This window comes from Bos javanicus, chromosome 11, assembly GCF_032452875.1.
Source record: "Bos javanicus breed banteng chromosome 11, ARS-OSU_banteng_1.0, whole genome shotgun sequence".
NCBI lineage: Eukaryota > Metazoa > Chordata > Mammalia > Artiodactyla > Bovidae > Bos > Bos javanicus.
In genome coordinates this window covers 98,993,408-99,015,855 of record NC_083878.1, presented here as the reverse complement: position 1 = coordinate 99,015,855, position 22,448 = coordinate 98,993,408, and the positions used below count along the sequence as shown (strand labels likewise).

The following is a 22,448-nucleotide window of genomic DNA, read 5'->3' as shown; positions in this document are numbered from 1 at the left end:
CTGTCCCGCCCCGCCCCGTTCACGTGCCACTCCTGCTCCCTGCCACCAGCAGACGGCCCGGCGGGGTGGGCGGTGCGAGAGGACGCCGGGAAGGAGGCCCCGCCCCCGCTCCGCCCCACCGCACCTCCCTCTACCTAGTGCGTCGTTTGAGGACGCGCAGGTGACCGGCGCGTCAGACAGAAGACCGTGCGCGCCCAGGCTCCTGTCTTGCCATTGCCTGGAGGTTAGGAGGGGTAAGCTTCCGTACGCAAACACGCCTTTCACCTGGTCCTCTTCCTTACGGGTTCCACACCTGCAGTGAGCTGCTGAGCTGTCCTTTCAAGGATGTCCGGGTGATGGTGTAGTCGCGAAGTCGCGTCCGACTCTTGTGATCCCATGGACTGTAGGTAGCCCACCCGGCCTCCTCTGTCTGTGGGATTTCCCAGGCAAGAATACTGGTGTGGGTTGCCATCTCCTTCTCCATCAGGGATGTAGACCCCAACCCCCTCGCTAAGCTATACAGGCCTCCCTGGCTGGTCTTTTCACTGCTGAGCCCCGGACGCCTATAGGAGTGATCACACTGAACAGATGGTTCAGTAAATACTGAACGGAAGAGCAGGACCACAATTCAGTGATTCCTTGATTTTTGGATTTCATGAATATGATATTTACCATAATATCAGAACAGAAAAGGAAAAACAAAATTTCAGGATCCTTCCCAAGAAAAAACAGTTGGCAGCCATACATGTGCACTTATGCGCTAACTGTCCTTATTTTTTAATGTCTCCACAGATCGGTGAAAACTTTGCCACTGGACTGTATAATCTTGAAATCTCCAGCTCTCAGCTGCTGCCCACCAAGACTTCACTGCGCCGTGGCACAGGCACACAGACATCTGTTCCTTTATTCACTCACCACACAGTTTCTGCTCCCACTGTGTGCTAGGTACTGTGCTAAAGGGCTCCGCACAGTACAAAGGTTACGTTTCTTTACATGAAATATAAGAAATGAATAAATGTTGACTTAATTGCTGGTGGCTCAGATGGTAAAAAAAAAAGATCTGCCCGAAAGACCCAGGTTCAATCCCTAGGTTGGGAAGATCCCCTGGAGAAGGGAATGGTTACCAACTCCAGTATTCTTGCCTGGAGAATTCCACAGAGGAGCCTGGTGGGCTACAGTCCATGGGATCAAAAAGAATCAGACACAACTGAGAAACTAACATTTTCACTTTTTAAAAAATGACTTAGTTGCACAACAGGAAAGAAATTTTTTTCCCAAATAAAAAGAATACCAGACAGCCCTTTGAAAGTTTGATTAGGAAGACAGGGAAAAACACAAGCCATGTGTTAAGAAAAATAGACCCTTGGCTATCATTTGGAAGAAAAGAAAAAAGATCTATTCCTATCTATTATCTGACTGAAAATTTAATTCTAAATGAATTGAAGCTCTATAAGGGCAAAAACCTATGGGATTGAAAGAAAAATATATAGAAAAAATATTTATAATCTTGGAGAAGGAAGACAGAAGGCCCAGAAGCTATGAAAGATAAGACAGATGTATAACTACATAAAAATTTTCAGTCTCTAACGTCCTTGGTGATCCAGTGGTTGGGAATCTGCCTGCCAATGCAGGGGACATGGGTTAGGTCCCTGGTTTGGAAGGATTCCATATTCCTCGCGGCAACTAAGCCCATGTGGGGCAACTACTGAAGCCTGAGTGTTTAGAGTCTGTTCTCTTCAACAAGATAAGCCACCACAATGAGAAGCCTGTGAACTGCAATTAGAGAGTAGCCCCCTACATGCTCCATGGGGTCACCAAGAATTGGACAGGACTGAGTGACTTTCACTTTCACTTTCCCCTACTTGCTGCAACTAGAGAAAGTCCATGCACAGCAAAGAAAACCCAGCATAGCCAAAAATAAATGAATTAATTTCAGTCTCTTAATGATAAAGTAAAAGACAAGCATCAATATGGAAAAATACGTGCAGCTTTTATGATAAAGGGTTAATCTTCATAACATATAAAGAGTTCTTAAATCAACAAGAAAAAGAAACACCCCAAAAGGGGAAAGCAATCATTCATTCAAGAAATGTACTCAGTGCCTCTGATGTGCCAGGTATATCCTAGGCATTGGGGATTTAGTAATGAATAAAAGACAAAATCCCTTCCTTTGAAGCATTGAGGTTTTAGTGAGGGGAGTTAGATTTTAAACAGGGTAAATAAGTAAACTGAATGGTACGTCAGATGGTGATAAATTCCTACAGGGAAGATAAAGCAGGAGTAGGCAGTGGGATGGACATGAATTTGAGTAGGCTCCAGGAGTTGGTGATGGACAGAGGAACCTGGCGAGCTGCAGTCCATGGGGTCACAAAGAGTCAGACATGCCTGAGCGACTGAACTGAACTGAGGTAGTGGAAGGGGGCTGCGATTTTACACAGTGGGATCAGGAAAACAGCTCTGAGGTGACGTCCAAACAAACATCTGAAGGAGGTAAGGCAGCAGAGCAGGCACTTCAAAGAAGAAAGAAAAATCCGATCCCTGAAACGACACTGACTTGGACTCACACTCAGGAATGCCAGTCAAACAACCATATCGTGCCTCTTAGACTCGAAAGAGTCATCAGTATTTATTACACCCACCATCACCAGGGTGTGGAGAAACAGACCTCTCAAACAGCTTTCAAAAGACTTGATGTGGTACAGCTTTTTCACAGTCATTCGACAAGAACTAATGCCATTTAAAAACATTTTTATTTTATTGACTGTGCTGGATCTTCACTGCTGCGCGGGGGCTTTCTCCAGTTGTGCAGAGCAGGGGCTGCTCTCCAGTTGCAGAGTGCAGGCTTCTTGTTGCAGTGGCCTCTCTTGTCACACACCACACTACTGCACGTGGGCTGGGTCGCTGTGGCTCCTAGGCTCTAGAACACAGGCTCAGAAGTTGTGGCACACGGGCTTAGTTCCTCCACAGCGTGTGGAATCGTCTTGGAGCAAGGAGCAAACCAGTGTCCCTTGCATTGGAAGGCAGACTCTTCACCATTGGATCACCAGAGAAGCCCCAATTTTTTTTAACTTTTTATATTGAAGTATTATAAGCTTTCCCTCAGTGGTTTCTTTTTTCTTTTTTTCTCGGCCACACCACAAGGCTTGCAGAATTTCAGTTCCCTGAGCAGGGACAGAACCTGAGCCTCTTCACCGAAAGTGTGGGAGTCTTAACCCCTGGACCGCCAGGGAATTAATACAATTTTACCAGCTTCTGGATATAATCATCTGTAAACGACTCATATTTAAAGTGTACACTTCTATAGGCTTAGACATATGTGAAACCACAATTAAAATAATAAATATACCCATCACCCCCAAAGGATTTCTCCTGCTCTTTTCTCCTTCCTCCCCACCTCCATGCCCAGGCAACCACTGATCTGCTTGCTGTCACTACAGATTAGTTTGAGTTTTCTAGACTTAATTTTTTTATCTGGCTCTTTTCACTCAGCATAATTACTTCAAGATTCGTGCATGTTGTAGCATGTACCAGCACTTTTCATTGCCATAGATTCCATTACTAGATGAATCAACCACAGTTGATGCATTCATCTTGGTTGAACACTTGGGTTGTTTCCATTTTTTGTCTGTTACACTGAAAGCTACTATGAACACTGATGCAAAAGTCTTTTTGTGTGCCCATACTTTCTCTTCCCTTAGACTGGAATGCTGGATGAATTTAAAATTTTTTTAATCTGCTTAAGCATTTTCCAAAATGGCTGTATCATTTTACAGCCACTGCAGAAGTGTGTGACAGTTTCTCTTGTACCATCTCCTCACCACTGGTGGCTTAGATGGTAAAGAGTTCGCCTGCAATGCAGGAGACCTGGGTTCAATCCCTGGGTTGGGAAAATCCTCTGGAGGAGGGCATGGCAACCCACTCCAGTATTCTTGCCTGGAGAATCCCCATGGACAGAGGAGCCTGGTGGGCTACAGTTGCAAAGAGTCAGACACAACTAAGTGACTAAGCGTGCGTGCGCGCGCGCACACACACACACACACACACACACACACACACCTCCTCACCAGCACTTAGTGTAGTCGGTCTTTTTTATCTTAAGACATTCTAGTAGGTGCATAAAAAGTGAAGTGAAAGTGTTACTGACTCAGTCATGTCCAACTCTTTTCTACCCCATAGACTGTAGACCACCCCCAACCCCCCAGGCTCCTCTGTCCATGGAATCCTCCAGGCAGGAATACTGGAGTGGGTAGCCATTCCCTTCTCCAGGGGATCTTCCCCACCCAAGGATGGAATCCTGGTCTCCCATATTGCAGGCAGATTCTTTATCTTCTGAGGCAGCAGGGAAGCCCTGTGGTATCTTCCTGATGTTCTAATATGCATTTCAATAAAGATTAATCTTGTTGAACATATTTTCATGTGTTTGCCATCTATGTATCTTCTTTGGGGAAGTTACCTGTTCAAATCTATTAAAATTTTCCCATTGTTTCCTACTGAATTGCTTGTTTCCTTGTTGAAACTGAGTTTTGGGAACTCTTTAGATATTCTGGATGAATGTATTTTCTTTTTAATTGTGGCAAAATGAACATAACATAAAATTTACCATCTTAATTATTTTTAAGTACAATTCAGTAGTGTTAAGTACACTCAACATTGTTGTGGATCTAATCTCCAGAATTCTTTTCACCTTGCAAAACTGAAACTCCCACTAAACAACTCCCCATTCTTCCTTCCCCAGCCTCTAGCAACTTCCATTCTATTTTCTGTCTATGAATTTGACTACTCAGGTACCTCACGTAAATGAGATAGAGTATTTATTTATCCTTTTTGTGACTGGCTTATTTTGTTTAGACTCATCCATGTTTCAGCATGAGTCAGAATTTCCTTCCTTCTAAAGGCTGAATAATATTTCATGTTTTGTTGATCCACTCATCCATCAGTGGACACTTGGGTTGCTTCCACTTTGGGGCTACTGAAAATAATGCTGCTGTGAACCTGAGCGCACAAACATTTCTTCAAGACCCTGTTTTCAATGCTTTGGGGTATATACCTGAAAGGTAAATTGCTGGGTCATATGGCAATCCTCTTCTTAATTTTTTGAGAAACTACCATACTGTTTTCCATAATGGCGACACCCATTTACATTTTTACCAAAAGTGCACATTTCAATCTCTCCACATCTTCACCAACACATTCTTTTCTATTTTTATGATCATAGTCATCTTAATGGGTATGACATGGTACGTCTTTTTTTTTTTACTTTACAATATTGTATTGGTTTTGCCATACATCAACATGCATCCGCCACGAGTGTACACGTGTTCCCCATCCTGAACCCCCCTTCCACCGCCCTCCCCATACCATCCCTCTGGGTCATCCCAGTGTACCAGCCCCAAGCTTAATGTATCCTGCATCGAAAAAATATGGAACACTTCACGAATTTGCATGTCATCCTTGCACAGGGGCCATGCTAATCTCTGTATCGTTCCAATTTTAGTGTATGTGCTGCTGAAGTGAGCACCGTCTTTTAATTTTTTCATTAAATTTTTTCCTATTTTTTGGTTGTGCTGGGAGACATTTGAGATCTTAGTTCCCCCACCAGAAATCAAATCCATGTCCCCTGTAGAGAAATTGTGGTGTCTTAACCACTGAACCACCAGGGAAGTCTCCATCTGTCTTTTGTAAATGTGTGACTTGTAGATATTTTCTTGTGGTTTGTGGCTTGCCTTTATAGGCTTTTTTTTTTAAAGAGCATTAGTTCCTAATTTTGATAGTCTGAACAATCCTTGATGTCATATCCCTCAATCTTTTATCTACTCTGATATCACAAATATTTTTCTCCTACAGTTTATAATTTTAGGTTCTATTTTTGGGGCCAATGTGAAGAAAGCAATGAGGACTCCATCTTGAAGTCTGTCATCCATCTTAAAAACAAGCTGTGAACTGGGCCCTGAACCCTGCCCAAGAGTGAGGAAACCATTGCTAGTGAAAACCAAGTCTCCTGGAGACCTCCCTCCTTACAGACGACAAAGGGAGACTGTAGCTGAGGTCAGGCTGCCCCTGTTAGATTAACCATGGAGACATCCCCCCTTGATGTGTAATCATTATTCCCCCACTTTAACCTTAATTGTTTGTTCTCCTAGCACCTACTTGTTGTAAAGCTCAATCATATACAACAAAAAGGTTGCTAACATGTAACCTGTCACATAGTCCGGGCTATAAAACTGTGCTTCTCAGAAACATCAGGGTCCTTGTTGGGAACTGATTCCCCCTGGACCCGCTGGCCTAATAAACTGTACTCCATGGTCCTGAGTGTCCTTTGGGGTGTGTTTTGTGACTCTGGATTCCAAGACACTATATTTAGATCTGTGATTCATTTTAAAACATTTGCGACCCACTTTGAATTAACTTTTGTAAATAGTGTTTTGGGTATGTATCAAAGTTCATTTATTTTCATATGAATATCTAATTGTCGAAGCACCATTTGTTGAAAAAGTTATCTTTTTTCCAACTGAATCAAAATCAACCATGTACTTGCAGGACTTATTTCTGGACTTTCTGTTGCATTACACTGATCGCCTTGTCTATCCTTTTAGCCTCACAACACTACTTAAGTATCTCTGTAAGCCTTAGAGCTCTACACTGTAGCCCTATAATTCTGTAGCTTTATAAATTCTTAAAGTTAAGTAGTGTTAAGTCCATCAACTCTGTTTCCTTTTTAAAGGTTATTCTGGTTTTTGACCTTGATAATTTGTGTTGTATAGGAATTTCAGAGTCTGCTTGTCAATTTCTCAAAAACAAAATCTGCTGGGATTTTGGTTGGGACTTTTGAAACTACAGATCAATTTGGAAAGAGGTGATATCCTAACATTATTGAATCATCTGATCCATGAACAAAATACATGGCTCCTGGGATTTTGGTTGGGACTTTTGAAACTACAGATCAATTTGGAAAGAAGTGATATCCTCACATTACTGAATCATCTGATCCATGAACATAATACATGGCTCAATTTATTTGGATTTCCCTGGTGGCTCAGTGGTAAAGAATCCATCTGCCAGTACAGGAGACCCGGGTTCCATCCCTGGGTCGGGAAGATCCCCTGCAGAAGGAAATGACAACCCACTCTAGTATTCTTGCCTGGAGAATTCCATGGACAGGGGAGTCTGGTGGGCTACAGTCCATGGGGTTGCAAGAGTGGGACACGCCTTAGTGACTAAACGACAATAGCCATTTATTCGGGTCTTTAGTTTCTCTTGGGATTTTCCTAGTGGCTCAGACAGTAAAGCGTCTGCCTACAATGTGGGAGACCTGGGTTCGATCCGTGGGTTGGGAAGATCCCTTGGAGAAGGAAATGGCAACCCACTCCAGTACTCTTGCTTGGAAAATCCCATGGATGGAGGAGCCTGGTAGGCTACAGTCCATGGGGCCGCGAAGAGTCGGACACGACTGAGCGACTTCACTTCACTTCACTTCACTTCACTTAGTTTCTCTCAGCTGTGTTTTGTAGTTTTCAGTGTACGGGTCTTACACATAACTGAGGCCTTAAAAAGCATCACTACGAACAAAGCTAGTGGAGGTGATGGAATTCCAGTGGAGCTATTCCAAATTCTGAAAGATGATGCTGTGAAAGTGCTGCACTTAATATGCCAGCAAATTTGGAAAACTCAGCAGTGGCCACAGGACTGGAAAAGGTCAGCTTTCATTCCAATCCCAAAGAAAGGCAATGCCAAAGAATGCTCAAACTACCGCACAATTGCACTCATCTCACATGCTAGTAAAGTAATGCTTAAAATTCTCCAAGCCAGGCTTCAGCAATATGTGAACCATGAACTTCCAGATGTTCAAGCTGGTTTTAGAAAAGGCAGATGAACCAGAGATCAAATTGCCAACATCCGCTGGATCATTGAAAGAGCAAGAGCATTCCAGAAAAACATCTATTTCTGCTTTATTGACTATGCCAAAGCCGCTGACTGTGTGGATTACAATCAACTGTGGAAAATTCTGAAAGAGATGGGAATACCAGACCACCTGACCTGCCTCTTGAGAAACCTTTATGCAGGTCAGGAAGCAACAGTTAGAACCGGACATGGAACAAGAGACTGGTTCCAAATAGGAAAAGGAGTATGTCAAGGCTGTATATTGTCACCCTGCTTATTTAACTTATATGCAGAGTACATCATGAGAAACGCTGGGCTGGAAGAAGCACAAGCTGGAATCAAGACTGCTAGGAGAAATATCAATAACCTCAGATATGCAGATGACACCACCCTTATGGCAGAAAGTGAAGAGGAACTAAAGAGCCTCTTGATGAAAGAGGAGAGTGAAAAAGTTGGCTTAAGGCTCAACATTCAGAAAACTAAGATCATGGCATCCGGTCCCATCACTTCATGGCAAATAGATGGGGAAACAGTGGAAACAGTGTCAGACTTTATTTTGGGGGGCTTCAAAATCACTGCAGATGGTGATTGTAGCCATGAAATTAAAAGACGCTTACTCCTTGGAAGGAAAGTTATGACCAACCTAGACAGCACATTAAAAAGCAGAGACTAGTCAAGGCTATGGTTTTTCCAGTAGTCATGTATGGATGTGAAAGTTGGACTATAAAGAAAGCTGAGCACCGAAGAATTGATGCTTTTGAACTATGGTGTTGGAGAAGACTCTTGAGAGTCCCTTTGACTGCAAGGAGATCCAACCAGTCCATCCTAAAGGAGATTAGTCCTGGGTGTTCATTGGAAGGACTGATGCTGAAGCTGAAACTCCACTACTTCGGCTACCTCATGCGAAGAGTTGACTCATTGGAAAAGACCCTGATGCTGGGAGGCATTGGGGGCAGCAGGAGAAGGGGACAACAGAGGATGAGATGGCTGGATGGCATCACCAACTCGATGGACATGAGTCTGGGTAAACTCCGGGAGTTGGTGATAGACACGGAGGCCTGGTGTGCTGCGATTCATGGGGTCACAAAGAGTCGGACACGACTGAGCGACTGAACTGAACTGATTCCTGCAGGTGTGGTAAGTCGCCTCAGTCATGTCTGACTCTTGTGACCCCATGGACATAGCCTACCAGGCTCCTCTCCCCATGGGATTCTCCAGGCAAAAATCCTGGAGTGTGTTGCCATGCCTTCCTCCAGGGGATTTTCCTGATCCAAGGATTGAACCTGCCTCTTAGTTATGTCTCCTGCATTGGCAGGCAGGTTATTTATCACTAGCACCACCTGGGAAGCTCAGATTTATTCCTGAAAGTGAAAGTCACTCAGTCGTGTCCAACTCTTTGCAACCCCATGGACTATGCAGTCCATGACATTCTCCAGGCCAGAACACTTAAGTGAGTAGCCTTTGCCTTCTCCAGAGGATCTTCCCAACCCAGGGATCAAACCCAGGTCTCCCGAATTGCAGGAGGATTCTTTACCAGCTGAGCCACCAGGGAAGCCTAAGAATACTAGACTGGGTAGCCTATCCCTTCTCCAGCAGATCTTCCCCACCCAGGAATTGAACCGGGGTCTCCTGAATTGCAGGTGGATTCTTCACCAACTGAGCTATCAGGGAAGTCCTAGGGAATTCTAGGTATTTTTTGATGCTATTGTAAATGGTAGTTTTTTAAATTTCAAACTATGTGTTACTGGAATACAGAAATCAAATTGCTTTTTGTTTGCATTATTATTTATAATGATAAAATTAATTTCAAATAATACATTATTATTTATTGCTTCTCTTGACTCATATCCTGAAATCTTGCTGAACCCAATCATTAGTTTGAGAAGCTTTTTTGTAGGTCCCACAGACTTTTCTATACAAACAGATGATTATATTAGGTTCCTAGGATTTATGTAACAAATTGCCACAAACTCTATAGCAGTTTATTCCGCTAAGAATTCAATTTATTCTGTATTTATTCTGCTGAAAATTCTGTTAAAATATTTGCATCTATACTCACAAAGGATATTGGGCTGTAGTTTTATATTCATCATGTCTTTATCTTTGGTATCAGAGTAATGATGGACTCATGAAATGAGCAGGATGTTTTCCCTTGTCTTCAGTTTTATGGAAGTTGTATAGAGTTGGAATCATGTGCTATTATTTACTGCTTAAAAGTATGGTAGAATTTATGAGAGATTTTTTTGTCAACCAAATTCCACCGATAAGAAAACTGTGCTGGAATTACTGGAATACAATGCAACTATTCAAAAGAACTAAACAGGACTATATGATCTGACATAAAAAGTGATTAAAAATATGTCACAGAAGAATTTGCATAACATGATCATTTCATAATATGATCATGAAATCCATCCTGCATTATGAGTTAACATATACACGTTTATTAATGCATTTTAACACCTTTATCGGGATATAATTCACATTTAGAGCATACATTTGAAGTGAACAGTTTGGGACTTCCCTGGTGGCCAGGTGGCTAAGACTCTGTGCTTCCAATGCAGGGGGCCCAGATAGGGAACTGGATCCCACATGTCCCAACCAAGAGTTCGCATGCCGCGACTAAAGATCCCACACGAGGCAACTAAAGATTCCGCATGCCACAACTAAGACCCGGCACAGTCAAATAAATGTTAAAAAAAAAATAAAGTGAATAATTCACTGGTTTTCACTCTATTCATTGTTTTTCTTTCTAACCACAGAGCTGTACATGTACAACTATCATCTATCAACCACACAATGATTATCACCATCTAATTTTAGACCATTTCCATCACCCCAGAAAGAAACCGTGTACCCATTAGCATTAATTCCTATTTCCCCCACCCCTCAGTCCTAAGGCAACCACTAATCTACTTTCTCCAGTAGCATATTGGGCACCTACCAACCTGGGGAGTTTATCTTTCAGTGTCCTATCTTTTTGCCTTTTCATACTGTTCATGAGCCAAAGAATGCCCTAACTACTGCACAATTGCACTCACCTCACACGCTAGTAAAGTAATGCTTAAAATTCTCCAAGCCAGGCTTCAGCAATATGTGAACCATGAACTTCCAGATGTTCAAGCTGGTTTTAGAAAAGGCAGATGAACCAGAGATCAAATTGCCAACATCCGCTGGATCATTGAAAGAGCAAGAGCATTCCAGAAAAACATCTATTTCTGCTTTATTGACTATGCCAAAGCCTTTGACTGTATGGATCACAATAAACAGTGGAAAACTCTGAAAGAGATGGGAATACCAGACCACCTGATCTGCCTCTTGAGAAACCTATATGCAGGTCAGGAATCAACAGTTAGAACTGGACATGGAACAACAGACTGGTTCCAAATAGGAAAAGGAGTATGTCAAGGCTGTATATTATCACCCTGCTTATTTAACTTACATGCAGAGTATATCATGAGAAACGCTGGGCTGGAAGAAGCACAAGCTGGAATCAAGACTGCTGGGAGAAACATCAATAACCTCAGATATGCAGACGACACACCCTTATAGCAGAAAGAAGAACTAGAGCCTCTTGATGAAAGTGAAAGACGAGAGTGAAAAAGTTGGCTTAAAGCTCAACATTCAGAAAACGAAGATCATGGCATCCAGTCCCATCACTTCATGGCAAATAGATGGGGAAACAGTGTCAGACTTCATTTTGGGGGGCTTCAAAATCACTGCAGATGGTGACTGCAGCAATGAAATTAAAAGACTCTTACTCCTTGGAGGGAAAGTTATGACCAACCTAGACAGCATATTAAAAAGCAGAGACATTACTTTGCCAACAAAGGTCCGTCTAGTCAAGGCTATGGTTTTTCCAGTAGTCATGTATGGATGTGAGAGTTGAATAACTGATGCTTTTGTGGTATTGGAGAAGACTCCTGAGAGTCCCTTGGACTGCAAGGAGATCCAACCAGTCCATTCTGAAGGAGATCAGTCCTGGGTGTTCGTTGGAAGGACTGATGTTGAAGCTGAAACTCAATATTTTAGCCACCTGATGCCAAGAGCTGACTCACTTGGAAAAGACCCTGATGCTAGGAGGCACTGGGGGCAGGAAGAGAAAGGGACGACAGAGGACGAGATTGTTGGATGGCATCACCGACTCAATGGACATGGGTTTGGGTGGACTCCAGGAGTTGGTGATGGACAGGGAGGCCTGGTGTGCTGCGGTTCATGGGGTCGCAAAGATGCGGACACGACTGAGCGACTGAACTGAAACAGTATATGGGAACTTAGTTCCCCAACCAGGGATCAAACCCATGCCCACTGCACTGTGAGCTTGGAGTCTTAACACACGGACTGCCAAGGAAGTCCTAAGCATATCTTGTTTGATAATTCAAAATCAAAACACTTTTTAAAGGATTCAAAATTGCACAAACATACTGATACATGGTCAAATACTAAAAGATGCTGTGCAGAAGAAAAACATCCACAAAATTAGTCATCAAAATTGCGGGGGGCATCATGTCGGAAAGGATTCCTCAAGAAAGTAGCATCAAAGCTGAGACAAGAAGGACAAGAGGTGTGTGCTGGATATAGATGGGAGCAAGAAAAGTGATTAGTAGGGAACAAATGGCTCAGACGGTCAAGAATCCGCCTGCAATGCAGGAGACCTGAGTTGGATCCCTGGGTTGGGAAAATCCCCTGGAGAAGAGAATGGCAATCCACTCCAGTATTCTTGCTTGGAAAATCCCATGAATAGAGGAGCCTGGAGGGCTTCAGTCCATGAGGACGCAGAGTCGGACATGACTGAGCAACTAACATACACACACACAGACACGCACACGGCATAGAAGATCATTAAAAGAACCAAAAGTGTTTTAAGGTGTCTGGATTGGAGAAATGAAAGGATGGGGGCGGAGGTGGCAAGAAAGGGGAAAGAGTGGAGATAGAGACAGGGGTGCCGATCACCCTTGTCTATGTTAAGGGTTATTAAGCAAGGAAGTGCCCTGATCAGATTTATTAGTTTTGGAAACATTCACTATGGAACTATGGAGAGCCTGAGGGGAAGGAGCAGGGGGTTCCATCAGGAGGCTGGTGCAGAAATCCAGAGGCGAAACGATGGTGGACAGAGACTGGCCCTACTGGAGGAGGAGAGGGGCTGGTTTGAGAGATTCTTATAGGATCTGACAACTTGGGCAAGGAACTGAGGAAAACGGCAGGGGCCAAAGCCCACTCCCCATTGCCCAAGGTGATAGCCGAGGCGCCTGGAGGGCTTAATTAACTAACTGGAGAAGTAGCACCGCGTTCGGGAAGAAGACAGTGAGTGCTTTTGGACGCGTGGGAGTGAGCTACCTGCGGAGAAGCCAGGGAGAGACGTCCAATAGGGCGCTGGACCGAGGGGCGGGCGCTGGAGGCGCCTCGTCTGTGCTGACGAGGAAGGTGGAGTCAGTCCCCCCTTAACCATTCCTGGGCTCCGGGGAACCTCAGGTCAGAGCGCCGCCGAAAGCCGGTGTCACCGAGCCGGTTCCCCCCATCAGCGACCCAGTCCCGCGAGCGCCAGTGAGGAGCGCCCGGAGGACGGACTGGAGCAGGCACCAACCACCGCTCCCCCACTCTACTACCCACTTACCCGGCCCGTGTCCAGGAGAGGAGGCGACACGGGGCCCCGGAACCTTCGGCCGCCGCCGCCCGCGTTCGCCGCGGGAATCGGTCCGGGGAACCCGTTCGCTGTTGCTAAGGGGCGGCCCCGGAAGTGACGCGCCTGGGGTTTGTTGACAGCGGAGGCGGCGGCGGCTGCAGGCTCCGAGCCGTAGGAGCCGGATCGGGGGTGGGGCCGGGCCCCGGAGTCAGCGCCCGGCGGCCCTCCGCCCCGCCCGCAGCCCTAAGGGCAAGGTAACGGCCACGGGGTCCCCCCCTCCCCGCGCCACGGCGCGACCCCCATCCCGCCCGGGGATCCGGTCCCTGGGATTCCCAAGCTCCGCCCCGCCGACCCCCGGTCTTCCCCAGACCCCGGCCCTAGCGTGGCGAGATCCCCTGCCTCCGCAGAAGCTCTGGCTCGGAATTCTCCCCGGGCCGCATCCTCTGCGCCTCCTCGCCGAGGAAAGCACACCCCGTTCGTTCCCGGGGCCAATGGATGGATCTGCGTCCTACCCCTTTCTCCTCCTGCCTCCGGTGCCTCACCATCGCCGCTGCAATCATTTGCAAAGGTCCATCTGAGCCGGAGGTGTGGGAGAACTCCCTGGTCTACCCCTGCTGCCAGGTCTGAGAAACGTGCCTTTAAAAACCTGAGCACCCTTCGTCCAGAAAGAAAATGACGCCCTGTCCATGGCCCCTACAAAATGGGGGATAGATGCAGGGCTGGAAGAACCAGCCTCTGCCCCTCCTACCTGTTGGATGAGCTTGAGTTCCCCCAAAGCAGTGCCTGAAAACTCAGGGATGACACGAATGGGGTCGTTGGAATCCAACAGGGTGGGAAAGGGATGGTGTAGTATTGTAAGCCTAAGGGCCAAGGGAGCCTGATAGGTGAGTTGAAAGTGAAACTGACTGCTGGCTTACAGCTCTGTGGGTGGAACTTGATTTGGCTGCGTTGGGGCCCAAGGTGTCCAAGATTGCCAGTGTTTGTGCCAGTAAGCACGGTGTTTGATTTTTTAAATCAGAGAGGGAATGTCTGATGCCCCCATGGAAAAATTCCCCCCATATGGTCTTCCTCAGAAACAGTGTTTCTCTTCAGGATTCAAGCTGGTTAGAATGAGTATTGAGGACAGCTTTGAAAAGGGTCATACACTTGAGTGCAGGAGGTGGTTGCCAGTTGGTAAAGAAGTCTCTCTGTTTCAGTTCACTCGTTCATTCAGCAAATCAGAAAGTTATGGGAGATGGAGAAAAATATATGTAGGGTGGAGGAAAATAGAGCAGGAAGGGCCATGGAAAGGGTCGGATACTGGATTTGCCCTTTTTATAGAGGGTGATCCAGAGAAGGGCTCTAATAAGGTGATGTCTGAGCAGAGATCTAAAGGGAGGGAGGGAGCAAGTGCAAAGGTCCTGAGGTAGAAAATCTGATGGTTTAATGACATAGCAGGAGGACAGTAGGGCTGGAGCAGAATGAAGGAGGGGAAGAGTGATTGACAAGGAAATCAGAGAAGAGTATGGACGAGACATTGGTGGGGAGGGTGTCAGGGGCTGTTCATGTGATGTACGGTCATAAAGGTGTCTCATGGGACACCTTTCAGAACTGCACTGATTTGAAGTGTCTGGTGGTCAGAGAAAATACAGATTTGTTCTAGGTGACAAATGGCCGTTGTCCTCTGCCTGGCATTGTAAGTATTCTTTCTCTATCTTGGCAATGACCATTGATGGAATAAATTTTAAAAAGGGTGGAAATAGAGTACTGTATTTAAATCTGGTCATAGCACTTGCTTGCTGGTTATGAGAACTGGACGAAGGACCTTTTCCCACCTCTCTGTCCTCATCTATAGCATAGGATTGTTGGGCTAAATGAGAGGTCATGTACTAAAGTGCTTGGTGCACTATTTGGTGCATATTAAGCCCTCAGTAAGTCTTGCAGGTATGCTGAGGGCAATGACGATGGTGAGGAAATGTTTGCATGTGTCTGTCTCAAAGCCTTTCTTTTTAGCACCAGCTAATGATGTCACTAGCTCTCGGCTGCCTCTCTGAACTTGTAGAATTCTGGAGAACAGTGGGGGAGACAAAGTGGGAACTTGTTGTCACCCCTCAGTGGGAACAGTGGTTGCACATCACTGTCATAGAAGCTGGATCCTGGCTTTTCTGATACCAGTGGGAGGTTATGGGAGCTCTTTTTTTATTAAGGGCCCAGCAAATCCCCATTTTTCCATGTAATGTAGGCCAAACGATGGTGTTGAAAAGATATGACATGGAGATGGGTCTCGGGGAGCAGTGTATTTTGGCATGTGGTTGGGGTGTGTGTGGCTGATAGAGACTGTTGATCCTAGATGTGCCAGCAGAGGCTGAGATGTTTGCAGCCTGCCTGATAAGGCGGTGGAACAGTAGTGGTTGCTCTCTCTCCTCAACTCCCAAGCCCGGTTCAGAAGCTTGGGTTCATAAGCTGGGCAGGGCAGCTGGGCCAGAGGATTTGAAAATGAAAAGTCATAGCACACTGACTCTGAGAGCTGGGCTGCTGGAGCCAGTTGCTGTGGGTAGAACCTTGGACCAGTCATCTAGGGAGCTGGGGTCAAGGCCAGCTCTGCAGCTGGTTCACTGCGTGAACTTGGACAAGTCCTATCCCCTGCCTGGGCCTCCATTTTCCTGTGTCTATTCTAGCTCTATGCTTTTGGGAGAATGAAATGAGACACAGGTTTTAAAAGAATTCAGCGCACTCCAACCGGCTTCCCTTGTGGCTTGGCTGGTAAAGAATCCGCCTGCAATGCGGGAGACCTGGGTTCAATCCCTGAGTTGGGAAGATCCCCTAGAGAAGGGAATGGCTACCCACTCCAGTATTCTGGCCTGGAGAATCCCATGGACTGTGTAGTTAATGGGGTCGCAAAGTATCAGACACGATTGAGTGACCTTCACTTAGTGCACTCTAATGTTCCTGCGAGGTAAGAACAGCTCTTGTCATTAGCACCACCACGATTCTGCAGGCTTCACTTTGGGGCATAGGACTTCAGTACCTCAGCTGCTCTTGACTCTTGAAATGCAAGTTCAGAGACCCCTGTTGGAGCATTTACTTTGAGACCAATATCCTGTGACTGGTTCAATCACTGATGCTAATTTTTCCAGCTTCAGAAATGGGCATAAGGATCTCTCCAAGCATTAGTCTTGGGAAATCCCTCCATAATTATTTGTTACCACCTTCTTGCCATTATTTCATCATGTCTCCTCAGCAAACCCATGTGGTAGGTGCTGTTGACAACTCGTGGACAGATAAGGACCCTGATGAATATTGAGGCTGGTGAACATTGCTTGGGGACCTCATGGAGCTGAGGCTCCTTCACCCACAACCAACCAGTCATGTGGTTACTGTGTCATGGAGACCCCATGAGTTACACTGGGTCCCTTCTTCAGGAAGCTTCTAGTCCTGTGGTCAAAAAATAATATATGCCCGTAGGATAGTTAGCAGTGATGCCTGATCATCTATGCTCAGTGCCCAAGGACAGTCCAGGTTGTAAGGAGGTGAAGGCTCATGCTACAGAAGGGGGAGCTGAGGCTTGAAGAAATGGTTCCTGCCCACAGCATAATGATGGAGAGAGCCGAGCTCCTCCTGGGAGGGCACATCATCACACATCTTTGAACCATAGTTTCTTCATCTGGAAAACAAAATCATAGGTCCTTGTAGGTTATCTGTGGCTTCAATGAACACACGCATGGAAAGCACAAAATTCTGGGTCTCAGAGTAATGAATACATGTATACATACTGATATGTACACACGGACCTGGGTATGTATACATAGTCTGTGGCCAGTTCACCACTGAGTCTCAGCTGCCTCATCTGTAAGTGGTCGATTATAACTCCTGCCTCATGTGGTTGTTGGGAGAATTAAATGAGTTAACATGTGCGGAGTACTTAGCAGGGTCCTCGGAATACGGTGCTCAGTATGACTGTGATCACCGTTTGATTGCAAGCATGGAACCCACGTGTCCCCGAGGCCCCTCTGCCTCTTTGTACACCGGTGAGGGGTGATGCGCTTTCCATTTCCACATCTTCCTAATGTCACCCACCCTGCAAATTAGTCTCTGCAGGTCAGAGACCCACTGGTATGCCCTCAGATCCTCGCCTGCACCCCTGCCCCGAGCATCTGCCCTGACCCCCTCCACAGCAGCCTCCCACCCCCTCTATCTGGCCTGTGATCCGCTCCCTCCTGGAAAGCTTCCAGCCTTTGTAAATAGGATATTTGTTTGGGTTTTCCCTGTAGCTCCTGGGTTAATATTTCACAGGGTGGGCACCGCTTAGAGCTTCTGGCTCCCCCAGCCTCTGTCGGCTGGGTGTCAGGACACTGGCGGGGTCCCATGCGCCCTCCTCTGGATCCCGGATTCCCTTCTCCTTCCACTGGATGGACAGGAGACTGGATGGCTTGGTGAGAAGCACGGGTTTGGTTTAGGTTTGGATTGCACTGCACTCTTGTCAGTTGTGTGACTTTAGACAAGCCTCAGTGTCTTCATCGGAATACAGAGTAACAATCTCTACCTCAGGGTGTTTTAATGTGGCAACTGGGGCAGAAGCAAACCTTTATTCGGTTATGTGCCAGGCACAGGCCAAGCCCCAAGGACCCAGGAGGGTGGAAGCGGAGAAGATTCCTCTCCTCCTGAATCCTCGCAGCCCAGCCCGGGCTGGGGGAGGAGTTGTTAGACAAATTATTATACAAGCGATGAATTAGCCACAAGCACAGGATCCTAGAGAATGTCATTTGTTGGTTAAGTTAGCAACTATATGAAATAAAGCCGTAAGGAGCTTAGACTGGAAGCAGCCAACTTGGAGGCGAGTGTTACTGTTCGCTCCCCACTGCCCCCCACCGCCCTGGATGTCATAGCTCCTGTCAGATGCAGGCAAGAGATAGGATGAAGACGCAGGTTCTTCTGCTGTGTGCTCGTTCTGTTATAATCAGAGTTCTCTCCATCTCCAGTTGCCAGAATCCCAAATGGCCAGTGCCCACCATGAGAATGCAGAGCCCGAGGGACTAGTCGTGGGGTGGGTAGAGATGCCCACCTCTGGCCTGAAGGGGTACAAGTAGGGGGGGGCCCCCAGGTGTCTCAGCCTCTGTGCTGAGATGGACGGCCCATTCTTCCTCCAGCTCATCCCCGCCCCCAGCAGCAGGGCTGACACTGCCAAAAGCTGGTTGCCAGATCTGTGCCATCTGGCCGGTTATCTTTTGAAGGCACTTGGTTCATCTTGGCGGCTGAAAAACTGGTGTTTCTTCCAGCTGAGGAGCAAGGTTAGGGCCGAGCAGCTACCTGGGTGACTGGGCTTGTCCTGCAGAAAGGGCAAACCCCCTGCAGCTCTTCCATTCAGAGTGGGGAGGGTTCTGCTCTGCCCCCTGGGTGCTGGCACTGTCCCGGGCACAGCAGGCAGGGAGCATCCGAGAGTATGCCTTGCCCCCCAGGTTCCCTGCTTGTGCTGAAACCCTGCAACACACGTGTCGTGCCCACATGGGGCATGCGGCCTTTGTTCGGCCCGGAGTCGTGGAATCAAGCCTGTGGTGCCAGGGCCCCACACCCTCTGCCCTTTCAGTCTGGGAGCATCTTATCCTTTTTCCTGGAATGCCTTTCCCTTCTCTCCCTGCCACCAGAGTGAACTATGACTCATCTTTTGGGTCGCTGCTGAAATGTCACTTCCAAGGACGCCTGCACTGACTCCCCAGCCCAGGGCAGGTCCCCTGGGGCTCGGGCACCCAGAGCCCCAGGTACCACCCTCTCCTTCAGAGCACGGGGCCCAGTGGCATGGGTTTGTGTGCTTCTTAGGTGGGGGTGTCTGTCTCCCTCTAGAACCAATGTGCTGCACGAAGACCAAGACGTGCCTGATAGACAGTAACCCTGGGCCAAGTACGGGGATAGGGGAAGAGACAGCCTGGTTCCTGCCCTCAAGCAGCTGGCTGGCTGGCAGGGAAGCTGGATTGGTAAACCAGCATCGGTTCAAAATGTTAATTGTGGTAGGGCCCATGGGGCAGCCAGCTTGAGAACCCTGGGCAGGTCAGGGAAGGCTTCCCAGAGGAAGCAACACTAAGGCCTGAGGGTTTGGAGACATCAGCTGAGTAGAGTTCAAAGGTAGTGTGGGCTGGAGCGGTTGGGAGATGCTTCCTGGAGGAGGGGCAGGAATGTGTTTTGGGGGTTGGGAACGGGGTTTAGGGGAGAAAGTGGATGACTGAAGGTCTGAAGGTGACCCTGTGCCTCTGGCCCATTGCCAGGAGGCCACTGAAGGCCAGTGTGGCTGGAGTAGGGAGTTGGAGGCGGCGAGCAGGCTGCAGAGCTGGTTCCACTTCTGGAGGCCTTGAGTGACTGAAGAGATGAACTCGGCAGTTTCCAGCAGGATCCATGGCCCTGCCAGCGGTGCGCACGCTGGGCCCAGCTTCCCGGGCAAGAGGCTGCTGCCCTCTTGAAGATCTGAGAGTGAGCGCAAGCAAGGGAAGGCAGGGCCCAGGCTGCCTGTTTATTGTGCTTTTCCTCAAGGGTGTCACGGCACCAGTAGAACAGCTGGCATGGTGAGCCTGGTGGCAGGAGACCCAGGCCCGAGGAGCAGGGGCCTGGAGCTGGGGGGAGCAGACCCTGCACTGGGAACCAGGGCAGGTGAGGCAGGAGAAAGGGGTGATACGGTGATGGTGATGGTGATGCAAAAGCTTTTAGTGAGCAGTTACTGTGTGCGAGGCACCATGCTGAGCCCTCGCTATATTGCTTTGTTATCTGCACATGGTGTTCTCTGTTGTAGAGAAGAAACCGAGGCACAGAGAAGTGAAGACGCTTGCCCAAGTTCACCAGCCCTCAATCAGTGGGGCTGAGACTGGAAGCTGGGTTGGCCTGTCTCCAGAGCTCTTAGAGCACAGTCACCAGTGGTGCCAGAACTTAGAACTGGCCATTCCAAAGGGCTCAGTGTTCTGTGGCCACCCACTCGGTTTCCCGAGCAGACCAGAAGCCTCAAATGTGGATGCAGAGGCTCCAAGAAGCCAGGGGTGATGCGGGGGCCTCACCTCCTGCAGAGCTGTCCAAAAGATGAGGTTCCTGTCCCAGTCTGGACAGTCCCTGTCTCTGAGCCTGAGTTTCCTCTTCTGTAAGGTGGGGTCATAACCACTTGTGCACTGAATTGTGTCACGCCTGAGATGAGGTGTTTTTCCCAACAATCTTGTGCAGTGGGGAGTGTTGTCCCCATTTTCCAGATGAGGAAACTGAGGACCAGAGAGGTTAAATAATTTACAAGTGAACTGTGGAACTGAATTGAAACATGGCTCTGTCTAACCACAGAGCCTTCACTTGGAAAAAATAAAGCAAAAACTATTGAAGGATACTATAGACTAGGACAGGCGCACAGAGCCTGAGCAGACAGTTTGAATTTCCGCAAGTGTACATACCTATCCCAGCCCACCCAGAGACCCCTGCCACTTTCTGATTACTGCCTCCTGCAAAGGTAATCACCACCCTGACGTCTAACACCATAGATTCATTTTGCTTATTTCCCTGCTCCTGCTTCTTTTTGATCTTTGTTTATTTGGCTGCTCTGAGTCTTAGTTGCGACACATAAAATCTTCCGTCTTCCTTGCAGCATGTAGGATTTTTAGTTGTGTCGTATGGGATCTAGTTCCTTGGCCAGGGATTAAACCAGGGCCCCCTGCATTGGGATCTCAGTGTCCTAGGCATTGGACCACCAGGGAAGTTCCTTTCTCCCCCTTTCTGACGTAGACTGTCGTAGGAAAATGGTTGGGACTAATTCTTGACTGTCCTTGGGTCTATAAATGGTTGATTGTTTCCTGTCTTGTTCACTCCACTTGGAGTTGAAGGTTCAGTTTTTATTCTCTCTTAGCCACTTATGGTAGCTGAAGATGCATAGTCAGTTGGAATATCACTTACCCGGATCCCGAATCCCTTTTAAATGTGGACCTCTTTGGTGTCCAGGCCATTTTCTTTTTTGTTGAATTGCAATATACATCTTTAGAAGTGCACACGTAGTAATAGACAGCTCTCTGAATATCGACAAAGTGCACACACCTGTATGCCCAGCACTCAGATAAGGGACTAGAAGCTTCTCAGCACCCAGCCAGACCCCCAGAACAACCACAGTCCTGACTTCGGCTACCACAGATTAGATTTTCCTTATTTAAAAAAAAATTTTTTTTTCTTTTGGCCATGTCACATGGCATTCAGGACCTTAGTTCCCCAACCAGGGATGGAACCCGTGCCCCCTGCAGTGGAAGTGTGGACCACCAGGGGGTTAATTCCCAGATTATCTTGTTTTTTAACATAAGGAAGTTAAAGACAAGTGGCTTCACTCAGTGTATGCGTATACATCTTCTGCGTCTGGCTGCTTTCGCTCAGCACCGTGAGGCCCATCCCGGCTGTGGAGAGGCGGTGCGTTCTCGTTGCTGTGTAGTGTGCCGTTGGTGAGTCGACCGTAATCTTCATTCTCCTGTTTGGACGTTCAGCTTCTGTCCTGTTAGGAGTAGAGCTGCTGTAGACATTCTGTCTGTCTCTCCATGAACATTTTCCTGCCTTGCTGGTGGCTGGACACCTGGAGTGGAGCTGCTGAACACTGAACGTGTGTGTGTTCAGCGGTAATAGTGTCTCGCATAGTTACACTCGCAGTTCACAGCAGTTCACACGCCCACCAGCAGTGTGGGTGGCCTCCTCTTGTTCCATAGCTTCACTCAGGCTCGGTGTTGCCTGTGTTGTTCCCAGTGGAGCTGTTCTGATGGCTGCAAAATGGTATCTCATTGTGGTTTTCCTTTTCCTTATGTTTACTCTTTGTTTCTTTATCCTTTATGAAATGCCTGTCCAAGTCCTTTGCCTGTTTTTTTTAATTGGATTCTGTGTCCTGATCTGTAGAAGTTTTCATACATTCTGAATACAAGTCTTTTGTTGGATATAGTATTGGAAACATCTTCTGGTTTGTGAGTTGTCTTTCCTCTCTCTTAATGGCGCCTTTGGATGAAAA

General features: G+C 47.2%; 1 protein-coding gene, 1 long non-coding RNA gene and 1 other non-coding gene across 5 annotated transcripts in view; 2 read left to right on the top strand and 1 right to left on the bottom strand.

The window, feature by feature from the left end:
- The first annotated feature begins 1 nt into the window (after window position 1).
- LOC133257604 (uncharacterized) lies at window positions 2-1,016 on the top strand. Its single transcript, XR_009739614.1, has 2 exons — window positions 2-233; window positions 772-1,016. It is a non-coding gene; the product is annotated as an uncharacterized LOC133257604 (long non-coding RNA).
- Window positions 1,017-5,393: 4,377 nt separating this feature from the next.
- LOC133257927 (U6 spliceosomal RNA) lies at window positions 5,394-5,497 on the bottom strand. Its single transcript, XR_009739775.1, has one exon. It is a non-coding gene; the product is annotated as a U6 spliceosomal RNA (small nuclear RNA).
- An 8,094-nt stretch (window positions 5,498-13,591) lies between these two features.
- ZER1 (zyg-11 related cell cycle regulator) overlaps window positions 13,592-22,448 on the top strand; it is a 30,186-nt gene continuing 21,329 nt past the window's right edge. Inside the window, exon 1 of one of the 3 annotated variants that reach the window (XM_061433748.1) lies at window positions 13,592-13,734. The gene's annotated coding sequence lies outside the window, so the exon portion shown is untranslated. Of the gene's footprint in view, window positions 13,735-14,081; window positions 14,102-22,448 lie in introns of those variants that run through there. The other 2 variants (XM_061433746.1, XM_061433747.1) reach the window with 2 other exon arrangements.